Here is a 12,356-nt window from a genome sequence, read left to right as displayed (position 1 = left end):
TAGATTGTATCTAAGCTCACTTATAATTTGGAGCTTATTGGCACTTGTTACAAAGGAATTAAGAGTTATTATTATTACAAAGAAAGTTAATTTAATAGTAGAAAATAAAAACTATGTTTTTACATAGAATTTCATGAAGCAAAGTTTTGTGGAGCATCTTCATGATGGAAGGAAGCTATGGTAAAATTTGAGTAGCATTTGAAGATCAGATAGAAGATCTTGAGTAGATATTTGATTTTAGAATGTAATTGATAGCATTTTCATGTTTGCAAAGTACATAATTAATGCAAGTTCAAATTGGATGAATAAAATGAAGTTCAGACTTGATTACCACTTCATTGCAATTACATCAAAAGCATAGAGCACTCAGAAGTGACTTGATGTGGTGATTTTGAAGAAAACCCTATTTTCAGAAAGAGGTATTTTATCATTTGTATGTAGATTTTATTCGATAAAGTTTATATTTGATAAAACCATGGATATGTCAGTAGTTCATAATGTTGAGAATGAGGAGAGACCAAAATTGAATGTTGTTTTCATAAAACCTATAGAAGGAAACCCTAATTCAGCATTACCCATTACTTTGAACAATGCAGTGTATTTGGAAGATGTAGGAGGTTATCTTAATAGTAAGTTTGAATCTATTGGAAATGAGTATATGAACAAAGATATGGAATCAATCTTTAACTACGATATGACTGTGAAGCCCAAATTTGAACATTTGAGAGAACTAGATCTTTTCAAATATCATTTCTATCGAGAATTAGATATTAATGAATGGACTTAGATCATACTAAGTAGAATTGATGATACAAAACTATGAATGGAAGATAATGTAGTTGATATTTCAACTGCCCTTATTCATGAGGTAACTGGTCTTAGTAAACAAGGCAATGTACCTATAGGTGAGAAACTTATTAAGAATAAAGTTCAGAGCTACACAAAAGTAGTTTATAATGGGAAGGCCATGGTGATTGGCACCATTAAATTAGATGATGTAAGATACTTGAGTAGAATCATTGCCTACTCTATATGTGCAAGTTCTAAAGTTGATGAATTATCAATCAAATTTATCTATGTAGCCTATAAGTTATGTGTTGAGAATGAACAAGTTAACCTTAGTGAAATTCTAAGAATGCAAATTTTTGAAAACTTGGAGAAAATCAAAAGGACAAAGAATGGTGTGTGTAGATTTCAATTACTAATCAATCATATATTCTTTCATGTACTTAAGTGATTTCTATATTTGTTAGTCACAAAGAATATGAGTAGTGAGAGATGTACAATGGAGAAGATTATAGATGTATGTAGAAGACATCCAGAAAATAAAACCTTGGATAGTGGGAATTTGATAATGAAAACATTTTAGAATAAGAAGAGACAGAGATATAAAATTGCACCTATGATTGTAGAAAGATTTAAAGAAGCTATATGTGTTATGGTTGATACAGATTTTACTTATATTCAAGCAGTAGAATCTTGAGAAACATTCTTTGATCCCTTAGGTTATGAATTAATTGATGATGTAGTAGTTGGATACATTGATTTATTGTTAAAATCTGAGAAGGAGCAAGCTAAGTATAGATTTGGGACTTATGAAGACATTACCCAATTAGCTCATTGGGCATCCTTAGAGAAGGCATCTCACAAGAAGATAGAGACAATAATGAAGAAAGCTTTAATAGAGGTTGGTATGATAGAAAGTGAGTTGCTAGCAGCTAGATAGACTATGAAGCAAGGAATAATGAATTTGCAACCTTTATCAGTGTCTATTGCAGAGACATCTTCAAGATAGAGCATTACATATGGAGCATCACAATATGTATTGCCAAGTGAGCCAAAGAGGAAATTAGAAATATTAATGGAAGTTGTGACCACCAAGACAAAAAGGGTCAAGCAACAAGCCACTAGACTAGGAAACAGACAAAAGATATTGTTACCAATTGTTGAGTCTAGTGAAGAATGAGAACAAGAACAAGAAGTTGAACATGCAAAGAAAGTTACTACATCTAAATAATTAGCAGGAAAATATTAAAAACCCTAGAAGTTGAAGATAGAGAAGATTAATTCAGCTATTGCTAATGAACAGAACTTTGTTTAGATGAACAAATGTTATGACTTGTATAATAATATTGACAAAGATCATATTGATATCTCCAATGTGAGATACATAATAGCTAACAATCTAAAACTCAAGGATATTGAAGGTACGATAAATCAAAAAAGTCTATGATAGACTTATTGAGAAGAAGGCACCAGCTTGAGAAGAGGACATAGAACTTCATAATAAAGACAATATGCAAGACTGATGATGAAGAAGAAGTCAAAAGATTATTTAACGATCTAGCACCTTACTTAAGAAACCAGGTGAGACCATTTCTCTTTATGGTGGGTGAGAAGGATAAGATAAGAAGTGAAACTATAGTAGCTATAAGTCAAATGTTGACAAAGTCTAAGGAAACACCTTCACCAGCATCTAGAACCTTGAAAGTGTCGGTAAATGGTGACATGATGAAAATTGATTAGACCAATGTTATTATTAACATTAATGATACTAACCCTTTTGAGAGCTTAGAACTACTTGAATCTCAAGCCGATGATATTGAAGATAAATTAAAACAAATTGAAGAGGAGAAGAGACTATTAGAGGAAGAAAAGAGGAAAATAGAAGAATCCAAGTAGAAATTGATTGAAGATGAAATGAAGAAAAAGTAGAAAAAGAGAAGAAAAGAATAGTTGAAGAAGAAATGAAAAGGAAATAGAGGAAGATAAGAAGAAGAGAATAGAGATGGAAGAAAAGAGAGAGAAAAAAAGAAAAAAAGAAAAAAAAAGAGAAAGAGAAAGAAGAAAGAAGGGTCAAAGAGGTAGCTAAAAAGAAGCAAAGGGAAGATGAATCTAAACCTTCTAGTTCCTCTACTCTACTTTCACTTGCTAGCCTAATAATATATGATGATGATCAAACTAACTTGATCTCATCTTTGTCAAAACTTATTGAGAAGAACATAACAGTAAAAGGCCTGCAAAGAACCTTGATGGAGTTTACTGACAGACTACACAATACTCTGGTAGTCTAGTATATAGAGGTAGATCCTAAAAAGAGGGCACATGCAATGCTAAAATATTTTGATGAGGAATTTACAAATTTTTTGAATGTTGTAGAATCAAAGGCATAGATTATACATGATGCTAATTTAGCTAGCACTATTTGTTAGAACATCAAGAATGATTTGCTAAATCTTGATACTTGTATCAAGGAACTTCAAAAATGTCAACAGGGTGAAAAGGTATTGTACATCAAGTGTACCCTATCTCATAAGTTGAGCAAGGATGTTTATAGTAAGATTGAAATTAAGCTAAGTAAGCTAAGTAAGCTAGAGGCTCTATCAAGCCAGATGCAACAACCTTCTAGTAAAATTAATGATTTTGAAGGACAAGTGGCCAGTATTCATTGTAATATTAGGAAACTAGAACTTTGGAAAGAAAGTTTTTTGAAGAAAGTGTCAGATTTCAGAGATCCTATTTCTATAAAAATATCTATTGCCTAGAGATAGTTGGAGGAGTGTGTCAAAGCTAAGGACACTTATTCAAAAAAATTATACTCTAATCCTAATGCAATTAAGATTGCATCATATGTCTTATGTGCAATTCTCACCTCTACTAAATCAGCCAAGGAGTCATGGATGTAAGTGTCAACCAATCTTAAGGCATGTTTTGATTATTGCATAAAGATATTATCAATTTGAGGTAGAAGAATAGAGTTTTTTACAATAGTTTTTGACATACCTTTGTCATTGATGTCAAAGGGGGAGAAGATGCATACAAAAATTGTAAATTAGGTAAAGAGAATAATATAATATTGCAAGGTATGAAATCATATTGTAAGGGGGAGCATATGTAAGATGGATAAGTTGTAATATATGATTAATGTAATGTTACTATATTATTTTTGACAAATTTTTGGTACTTAGCCAATTTTCCCTATTTTGTTGCCATCAATGCCAAAGGGGGGGATTGTTGACAATTGACTAATGAAGATATGTAATTTTTTTCATTTATGGAAACATGTGATGTACATTCTTATAGGAAACCTCAAAAATAAAGATACTTAGGTTTTGGTACTCAGCAAAAATGTCCAAGTATGAATTTGGTTTACAACAGTGTATTATTTTGTATGTAGCTTGTTATTGACATCATATTGTGACTAGCGAAGTTAAGTAGAGATAGTATACATGTTGATGATGACATGTATAACCTTGGAAGTTAGTACAGATGGTATGGAAAAGAGATATTCATGTTTTACCAATGAAATGGGGCAATAGAACTAAAGGAAAGGAATTATTTTGTTTACAAAATAACTACTTGACCAATTAGAGTTGACATCCTAGATGTTTACTCTAAGTTGGAAAAGTATATTGTGGTCTTAGCTTACCTAGGAGAAATTTGTGTAAAGGCATGGTATTTATGCAAAGGACATCTTGCAAATTCAAATGTAGTAGTTGTGATATGTTGTGTAGAGCAATTGTATGTGAACTTTTGTGAAAGTGATATATGCAAAGTTTTGAGAAGCTATTTTTTGTGATCTATGATCAATCTGAAGATTAGATATTAGTGAAGAAAGAAGTTACAATACCTATATTCTAGAAGTCTAATTACTTATTTGGGCAGTGAGCTCTTCTTTTAATTGGAAGTGCATTTTTGGGTAGTAGGCTCATCTTGCTTCTACTATACTACAACTCCTAGTAGGGTTGGAATCTCCTAACAGGGACCCTCTATACTAAATTTTCTCATTGACTCCTAAAAGATTCCATCCTCTAACAAGGAACTTATATATCAGTATAGTATCTAGTGGCTATCATCCCCGCCGGGGTTTTCCCTTGGCCAAGGTTTCCCTAGTTAACAAAATATGGTGTTATGAGTTATCTTTGTGCATGGTTACTATTATTGTTCAACATTACTTGTTCACTTTGTTATGTTGCTTGGCTCTAATTTGGGAGATGGTGAGGGGGTATCACCACTCAATCATGTTTCTGCATCTATGTTAGAGACAACAATAGTAGCCCTTGGCTCTATTTTATTTTCCAATGTGAGGTCCTAAAACTTTTGGTCCTTCTTGACCTATGGTAGGAATATTTAGACTAGTGGTTTTATCATCTTCTTCTAACTCTTGCTCCTCCTTTTCTATATCTGAGGGCATCTTTAGATTATCAGGGGTGTTAACATGAACTACTGACATGCTGCCTTGTAGACTCACCACACCTGAAATTGTCTCATCACTATCATCATCTTTTATAGTAATTGTCTCAATTTCTTTTTCTTTTGTTGTGAGATAAAAAATACTCTCCCATACTAACTCATTCTATTGAATTATAGCATCGGCCTTATTTTGCAATAACATTTAAATTATGAATTTAGGAATGAATATGTTCTTATGTCTTTCTAACAATGTTTCCTTATGATCTTGTGATAGATTGGGCATAACATTGGCTAATGTGTTAGTCCTTATGTTTTTCTCTCCTTCTTATGCATGTTGAGACCTTCTAACAAGTCTATTATATAAATTTTTAGGTACCTTCTTTTCTACTTAATTTAGAGCTAACTTTTAGTTTTCCACCATATCAATCATGGCCTCCTTAACTTTTGTTTTATCATCATTATCCAATGTATCATATTTCGCAAATCTAAAACTAGATAAACATAATGATCTCCTTAGATCTACAATTGCCTCATCATTGGTTTTTGATCTTCTTATGGATGGTTCTTTGACAAATTTTCTTCTCTTTGGTTTTGGTTTGTTGGGCTTAATAGTCTCTACTACTCTTTATTTTGGAGACTTCTTGGCACTAAATGCTTCCTTGGTCCTCGGTTTAGTAGGAGGTGGAGGAGAGAGGGTTGTCACTATTGGAAATATAATATGGAAAGTAAACTCTAAGAGGGGGGCATGAATTAGTCCTTCAAAATTTTAACCATAAATTCATTCACCACACATCCATTTCACAATTTGCATATAAACTAAAATATCTAGCTAAACATATCCATCCATAGTATGAAAGCAAATGACATTCAAAACATGTATGACACAAGATATTTGGTTACCTAGAAACTCTCCAATGAGAAGGTAAAACTAGGGTGGGGATGACACTCACAAATCTCCACTACTATAGTAATAAAGTGTATCCAATGAAGGCTACAATGTTTGATCATGAAACATGATCTACCCTGTTAAAGGCTTACAAGATTGTTAGATCTTAGCTTGTTATAGGATTTCAACACCCTATTAGAAGTGTCCCTAATAGGACATTAACTTACACTGAAGTAAGAACCTTGATAAAGGATTTATAATAGCCTATTAAGACTACTCTATTAAGAGATTTAACTAATTCACCTACTAGAATGTATCAACAATGATCTTGCAGTTAGCAGTTTGCTACTAGATAATAGATCACCTCTTTCCTAATTTGTACTTGATCCTCATTGATCATATGTATCTTTGTTGTCTTCTAATTCCTTTCCTCTATTCTCCTCTAATTAGTTCTATAATCTATCTCAATTTGCAACTCCTTAGTCACCATGAATGCTCTTTTTTCAAATCCAATCTTCTCTCTTTTTTCTCCTATTAAGTTATCGTTATGCAGAATCCTTGCGAACTCCTCTCTTGAAAATTTGATATTAAAAATCAACTCCAAGGTTTTGGGTGATCTTGTGACCTACTAGAATCTGTTCAATTGAAGATAAATGTGATTTTTCGCAAGGAGGCCTTTGCTGGTTCGTTTTGGTCTCAAATGAGATGAAGAATCTACACTCTTCTTCAAAATAAAACATGCAAAAAGAACTATGTTTTAGTATTTTTATGTTTTTTATGAATGCAATCTAACAGTGCAACTAATATGAAGTCCTATTCTAACAAAGGGGGTTAATAAAGAAAATAACAAAACTTTAAAACAAATAACATGAAATTGAAATCCTAACGGACATAAGCTATGGCAAATGACACATCTATGAGTTAAGCTTTCAAAGAAATCAGTAGGTAACCAATGAAAAAAGGAGCAACACTTCCTTGATTCCACTGATGCAATCATAGTTGAGAAACTTAGTGATTTTATGATATTTCACCCTTCATCAAATTGCAAGGCCACTGAAAGTGTGCTCATGCGAGATGAAGAATTATGCAGGTACAATTTGATGATTTCTTCTTAAGCTAGATATGTCAATAGAATTCATCAAAATCATAGAAAACACCAAAACTAATGAGTCACACAACTAGATACAAAGCAATAAACCTTTGGCCCAATCACAATTCCATGAAAAAAAATTCACAAAAATATGACACATTCAGGAAAGAATCATTACACTCCAAATGTGAGCACCAAAAATATAATTTTATGGTAAAATAATGGTGGCCCCAATTACATATTACAAAGGAGTATTTATAAGAAATCATCTCATCAACTTGTGTTGAGAGTGAGAGATATTTTCATGCAATAAGATAATTTTAATTTAATAAAACAAACTAATTATATACAAATTAACAATCTAACTAGTGCTAAGTAGGACTCCATCCATTTTTATTCATTAATTAGATCCATGAGCCTTTACATGTCAAAAACAAAGAATTTATGAGAGGAGAAAGAATGAGAAAGCTTTCAATGGAAATGGAAGTGTTTGGAAGTGCTAAAAACGGAAGTTAATCCTTCACTGGGTGTCTATCGGAGTTAAACTGTCGTCAAAATGTGTTTTTTATGCATGGAAAGCTCTATTTTAAAACTAGCAATTAACTATCAGTGCAACTCTAGAAAAGTGGACCTGCGCACCTAGGTGGACCTATGCACCTAGGCACCTCAACAGGGCCCAAAATCTCAAAATTTAACTGAGTGTCAAAATTGAAATTTTGACTTCTAGTTTTTGTTCCCCTTTATCCTAGAGCTACGTCTAGATGTTTGCCCTTAAATTTCTATATAATCTCAGTAATATTTACTGCATCCGATAAGTCTAGAGCCTCATATTTATCTTTGAACTTTTGTCTATATTTGTCTGCCTCAATTTGAGTATCAGCAAAATCCCCGAGTTTGGTATCCAATTCTAATAAGGCTTCTTCTATTCTGAATGCTTGTGGGATATCCTCATCATTAGCAACTTCCTCAAAATTCTTCTTGAAACTCTCTTCTACTACCTCTATAGGCAACAACTTCTCCTATTCCTCATCTTCAAAAATATCTAAACATGCATTGCTATAATGCCTCTTTGCTTCCAAAATTTTCTCTCAAGCTTGGTCCTTGTGGTGATGGATCTCTGCATGTAATGTTTCCATTACTTTATTACTATCCATAATATTTTCTATCCAATCATTAAACAAATCTAATTCCTCTATTGTATATACATCTATCAAAATTATGTAACTTTTCCCCTTTATTGTTTGCAAAACTTTCAAGTCCTTACTCCAAGCCCTTACTTCATCTTGTATACTAAAATCCTGCTTCAAAATCACTACCATCTTATTCACCTTCTCTTGTATAGCATGTAGTCACTTCAGGTTCCCCTCGATGATCAAAATGCCCTTCTCTTCAAAACTTTCAAGCCAATATTAATAGGGTTTCAAAATTGGGACTACATGCACCACTCCCCATTCTCTGAGTAAAATGTTTAAGGTCTCCTCAAGATGCTCAAGATCTAAAGGACCAACCACTTCGGCTAAATATCCTCTTAGGATCACATTTTTCCTTCAAAGTGTTTAGAGTTTGACCTCTTCCTATTCCATATTCCTAAAAAATTCTTTGATCCCCATGGTCACCATTAATCTAGCTATATGAAAGGTGGGCCTCCCAAGCATGACCTCTTTGATGTGATAATCTTGTGCACCAAGGCTTTCTATATCTATACCAGCAAGAGGGATAGCCACTTATACAAACAAATCCTTATCCTAGGTATTGTTGACAAATGCCAATAGTCTTGTTTCATGTGCTAGGGACTCAAGTTTGTTCAGGACCTCAGCCAATTCAACGAGATCCTCCTCATCAGCATGAAATTATGGCTTCTTGCTCCTCATTATTTCTTTCCTGATCCATCTTGGCACTCATTTAGCTAAAGAGCTACTTCTCAAGGATGAAGGAGTATGTTCGGATACCTCCTTTCCCTTATCACTCCTCCCTAGAGTTCTTTCCCTTTGTGAGGGCTCTTCTTCTATAGTCTCTATCTTTGTAGACCCTGTAGTTTGCACCTAAGTGTCTTGGAAGGCTAGTTGAGAATATCTACCATTTTTCCCTCCTTTGACACTTCATCAATCACCACTTGTTGTGGCTCATGTTCTTGTGAAGGTTCCTTTTAAACCTATTCTTTTTCTAAACTTTAAGGTGGAGAAGTAACTGAGCCTTGGTCTACAACTGTGACTTGTGTTGGGCATGGGGGAGTAATATTGGGACCCTATGACTCTAGTGTCATTTGTGCTATAGTGGAAAATCAAAAAAATGCTATAGGAAGTAACATTGTTGAAAGTGCGACAAGAAGTTAATGTTATGTTTTATGTTTTGTTTTAAATTATAATTTTTAAAATTAAGTCCTATGTATGGTGGCATAACTATAATGGTAATTCGATGACCCTTCTAGGTATAGCCACCTAGGAAAATGTATGTGTTGATTTTTTAGTTATGTAGTTTTCTTTAAGTCATAATTTTGGGTGTTCAATAATTAATCCAATCAAATTCTGGATTGTGACAGAAAGTTGGTGACAGTTTTTTCTGATTTCTTGAATTCTCATGATTTCAAGAAATGTTCTTGAGAAGGAGATGTTTCATATTCTGACTCGATAGAGAGAAAAGCTAGTTTTTGATGTAATAGAAGGATTGAATGCAGGAGAATAGAAAACTTTCATATTTAGTGTTGATTTTTCTGTGTTTTTCGGATTGAAGTGTGATTTTTTTACTTTTTCATCATTTTGGAAATCAACATTCTGAAGAATCATGAATGTTCTAATTCTGCAAATCATATGTAAGTTGACTCTTTGTATTCCTTCAAATTTTAGAGTTTTCAAATTGTATTACAGGAACTTTGATTGGTAGTATTACAAGTCTGATATAAATTATTTTGAGAGTTTTTCCTTGATGATGGAAATCATTTAACTCTCTACGATCAGTTCTACGGTCACAGATGAGTATGTATATAAGTTTATTTGTTGTTGTTTTTTCTTTTCCATCCTTGCTATTGATGCATACAACCACACGGGTTTAAGTTTGTGAATCGGTTGAATATTTCATATATTCATCGGTATGTGGAAGATCACGGAGTTTATATGTGATAAAGGGAAAATTTTCTTGTATATGTGAAATTTCAAAGTTTGTAACGGTTTGAAAATTTCAATATCGACGGTCAATTTTTATTAAGGTCAATTCTAAAAGATCCACGCATGAAAAGATGGTGTAGGTTTAAAGATTAGTAAATGTTATTTTCTGGTCAGTCTATGGTCAAAAGCCAATTTTTGATGTAATAGAAGGATTGAATGCAAGAGAATAGAAAGTTTTCATATTTAGTGTTGATTTTTCAGTGTTTTTTAGATTGAAGTGTGACTTTTCTACTTTTTCATCATTTTGGAAATCAACATTCTGAAGAATCGTGAATGTTCTAATTCTGCAAATCGTATGTAAGTCGACTCTTTGTATTCCTTTAAAGGTTAGAGTTTTTGAATTGTATTACAAGAACTTTGATTGGTGCTATTACAAGTCTGATATAAATTATTTTGAGAGTCATTCCTTGACGATGGAAATTATTTAACTCTCTATGATCAGTTCTACGGTCGTAGATGAGTATGTATATAAGTTTATTTGTTGTTTTATTTTCTTTTCCATCCTTGCTATCGATGCATACAATCATGCGGGTTTAAGTTTGTGAATCAGTTGAATATTTCATATATTCATCGGTATGTGGAAGATCACAGAGTTTATATGTGATAAAGGGAAAAATTTCTTATATATTGTGAAATTTTAGAGTTTGTAAGGGTCTAAATATTTCAATATCGGTGGTCAATTTTTATTAAGGTCAAGTCAAAAATATCCACGCATGAAAAGATGGTGTAGGTTTAAAGATTAGTAAATGTTATTTGCTGGTCAGTCTGTGGTAGGGTTGATTTTAGGTTTTATTTTCATGAATATGTATTACAAATACATTGCAAAAGATTTAAGTCAAATTTCATTAAGTTTGGTGTAGAATAATGTTGCAATAGGAGGTTAGGAAAGTTCATGTCGCATGTCAGTTTTCACTAGGTATTGAAAAATCAGTTTGTTAACAATCAAGTTTGGTTTTAGTTTGATCCTGGAGGATGTATGTGCCCCTTGAAGCAACTTAGTTGAGTGATTAATTTCCTTCTAAGTTTTCCAAGGTGAGGCTCTGCATCATTTTTGGTATCAGAGCTAAAGAGTTGGAGGTTGTGTGAATTTACATGTTGTACATTCCTAATAAAGATTCTTCAATAGGGTCAAGCAAGATGGTGACCAATGCAGAGTTAGCTAAGAACGTTGAGGAGCAAGAAGAACTTATCCAAAAAGAGAATATATAAATGAAGGGGATATTGGCATAATTAGCCAGTAAGTTGGAACACATGAAGAATGTGGTTGAGAAGAAAGAGATGAAAGGAGAAGTAGAAGAAGAGGAAGAAGTACTAGATGATGAAGAGGATGAAATATCTAAGAATGAAAAACCATTTTATAAAGCTTTAAAGGCTTTGGGAGGAAAACCCACTGAATTACCTATGTTTACGGGAAAGATGGATGCTAAATTTGTGTTGGAATGGATTGAAGCTTTAGAGAATCACTTTGAATGTGAGAAAGTTTTAGAATCATAGCAAGTTAAGTTAGCTAAATCTAGAATGATGGGAGCAACCCTTACATGGTGGAATTTTGTGCAAGAAGAAAGGGTAAAGGAAGATAAGAGGAAAATTTGTTCATGGAAGAAGATGGTGTCTATGATAAGAGAGACATACCTCCCTGAAGACTATGAAGTACAGTTACATCAGAAAAGGCAGAATCTTAGACAAAGGGATATGGATATCTACACTTATAAAGAAGAATTTTAGAAGTTGAGTCTAAGATCAAAATTTGTAGAAGCTGAGAGTATCAAGGTAGCAAGATACCTAAATGGTTTAAGGATGAACATACAAGAGGCATTGCAGTTATTGAGTCCTAACACCATAGCTAAGTGCTATCAGTTAGCTTTGAAAGTGTAAGAGAAAATCAAGAGGAGACAAGAAAATAACAATAGAGGTAGAGGAAGATAGCCATTCAGAGGAAGAGGTTCATTTAGAGGAAGAAGCCCAAATTTTCAGCCATAAACAGAGATGCAGAATGAAGTTAACAAGTTTGATAATTTCATAGGAA

Source organism: Cupressus sempervirens, chromosome 4, assembly GCF_028749045.1.
Source record: "Cupressus sempervirens isolate cs-2001-9-10 chromosome 4, ASM2874904v1, whole genome shotgun sequence".
Lineage (NCBI taxonomy): Eukaryota > Viridiplantae > Streptophyta > Pinopsida > Cupressales > Cupressaceae > Cupressus > Cupressus sempervirens.
The sequence above is the reverse complement of the archived record's forward strand: the minus strand, read 5'-3'. Positions refer to the sequence as shown.